This window comes from Protopterus annectens, chromosome 3.part1 (genome assembly GCF_019279795.1).
Source record: "Protopterus annectens isolate FY-2018-M chromosome 3.part1, PAN1.0, whole genome shotgun sequence".
Classification (NCBI taxonomy): Eukaryota; Metazoa; Chordata; order Ceratodontiformes; family Protopteridae; genus Protopterus; species Protopterus annectens.
Genome location: NC_056732.1, coordinates 855,954,728 through 855,957,469, shown reverse-complemented (window position 1 = coordinate 855,957,469; position 2,742 = coordinate 855,954,728).

Here is a 2,742-nt window from a genome sequence, read left to right as displayed (position 1 = left end):
CCCACTGGCACAGCTATAGGGTCCAGGTCTCAGCCTAGCTGGGCAAGCTAAACCTCCAGTACCCTCTCTGTCCAACCAGTGCTTCGTGTCCCTGCCCAAGTAGCTGACACAATACTCACAAACTTTGAGATAAGTATTTATACAACTTCACAGACACTCCTGGGAAAGGCTGACACAGATTCTCCAGCTGTGCCCCTTTACCCAGTCTATATGGCAGTAATAACTGCCACCACCCAACTAATAATATCAGCTACTAAAAGGCCCTTAAAAGAGTGTCCAATTATTACTGTGCAATATTGTTATCCAATGGTAGTATGACTAACAGTCAAGGCTTACTTTAGAGTGGCCTATTACTATAACCTCTATAAATATGCAATGTACTCTAGAGCTTATCTCTATACAAACCAGCCACAGGTAGAAGGTTTTAAAAATATTTACTAATAAATAATTAAAACACAAGACAAAAATACTACACCACAGAGATATCTAAGAGTTCAGAGGTCACACAGAAATGTAAAATAATACAGTAGGACAGGTCTGATTTCAAACAAAAATACCTAATTAATCTTTACTAGCTTTAACTATTCCTACAAGAAATCACAGTGCTAAAACTTACATGTGAGCATAAGGCAGAGTGCTGATAAGTTGTATATCCAAGATCAAAATGCTCTTGTCTCTTGTGAGAAATAGCATTTAAACATTACTAACAAACATGTCTGCTGGGTCCCTCCCCAAATTACATCATTTCTGACACTTAGGTCTTCCCAGGCAAACAAACTGCATTATTTAGCAATCTAACACCTGCGCAGAAACTTACAACAATAGAAGATATTTCACATATACATTCTAGCAGAAACTAGAGCAATAAAGCACCTTCCACATTTAATTCTGGTCATAAACTTTAGCCTTAAAACAATGGGCATGAAACCTTCATCCAGACACACTGGAACCGACTTGTAAAACATTAAAGAGATTCATAAGATCTTTTCAACTTAAAAAGACACATTTGAAATACTTGGCTTGGTTTTCCTTACAGCGGATGGCAATGTTGCAACAATCTTGAAGTTCACATTTTACAGTATTTTCTTTCATTTAAAAACACAAGCCTGTATTTTACATTTATTTATACAGTTGATAGAATTATGTATCAAATTCTATTTACTAGGCTGGCAGCCTTTGCCCATCTCTCCACAATCATCACATAGCCATTCTGACAATGAGGAGACATCGGATGGTAGACAGCATGAGCCCTGCAAACAACAGACTCATGAGGAGACTGCTGCTGATGTTGACAGTTTCCCCCAACACATTGATACCACCTATCAGAGTTGACAAAGGCATACAGCTGGTGTACATAGGCAGGTGTCAAAGGGTGTCCGCCTACTCCTACAGGCAAATGAACATTCCCAACAATGTCATGGATCTGATATCCATGCAATTGCCAGTGGCACAGATCATGCTGAACACCAGCTCGGTGTGCTGCATGAAGGACAAGAGTGTAGACACAGTGAGCTAATGGAGTCATTGACTGCACAGAATGAAAATATGTTATCTTTGGCATGGTCAGTAGAATCTGTGTCATCTACAGTAACTGCAGTGCTTTAGCACAAGCAGGAGTCTGCGTGCCCTAACTGCTCTTAGCCAATTGCCACATGAGAGAGGCAGGCCCCCTCTCAGCTGAACCAACCTTGCCCATCTGGCATCAATGTCTATGCTCCAACATGCACACACTTCTGCAGCTGGCCCATCTGCTGTGGTCCTGGCAGTCACAACCAGACAGTCAAGTAGTAGTCATGGTTCTTCACCTCCACATACTGGCATCACCCTCAGTCTCCTCTGTGGAGCAACCAGGACCAAGTATTTCCATACATGGCAGGTGCAGACCAGACTGTGGTGTGAGCCATCAGTGTGAGTGCCCTAGACTGCATTACAGTAACACAGACAGTTGATTCACTCTATTTGGTAGCGTCATTCTCACCCCATGGTGATGATGATTGGTGTACAAAACACTGACAATATCATCTGTCTGTTCACTGACAAGTCTGATGCCACTCTAGCTGGCTGCCTTCAGTGTTGAACAGCCACATCCTCCTTCATGACTTGTATTACTGCAGCCTTTTGCAGTTCATTAACTGCAAGGTGCGCTGCTTTTTTTTTTTGCATTATTGTTGCAAAATATAACAAAATCCATAGTAACAGCTTCTGTTACTTGTGAAGCCATATAGCATACAACAAGGACTTCAAATACAGTCAGCATTTCAGTTTATCGCATTTAAGTTGAGTTGGATGTGCACAATGTGTTTAAGAATCAGTCGGATGTGCATGGAATTCGTAATTCTCCTACACCGATGAGCTAAGTACTTGGACTGCTTTCTGCATGTCTTCTGAAATCACATTCACAGTTGTTGCACTGAAGTTTTCCTTCAGCGTGCTATGCTGTCAGAAAAATAACTTTTGGAATCTGGCCCAATGTTTTTAAATGCGCTTACTTTATAAATGTGGTTAACATATTCATGCCATCAAGCAGACTGACTCACTGCTTCCTTATACTTCCATTATAATAATCCATTTCCTTTGCAAGCATTCAATGATAGAAGCAATCTATGCAGAGGATACTTTGCACAGCTTTCTTTGAATACCTACATTTAGCCATATGTTTCTTATATAATGTTGTTTATTTTCTTATGCTATGCACATATTTAGAATTAATTAAGTAATAGATAGGATACCATGTAAGGATAC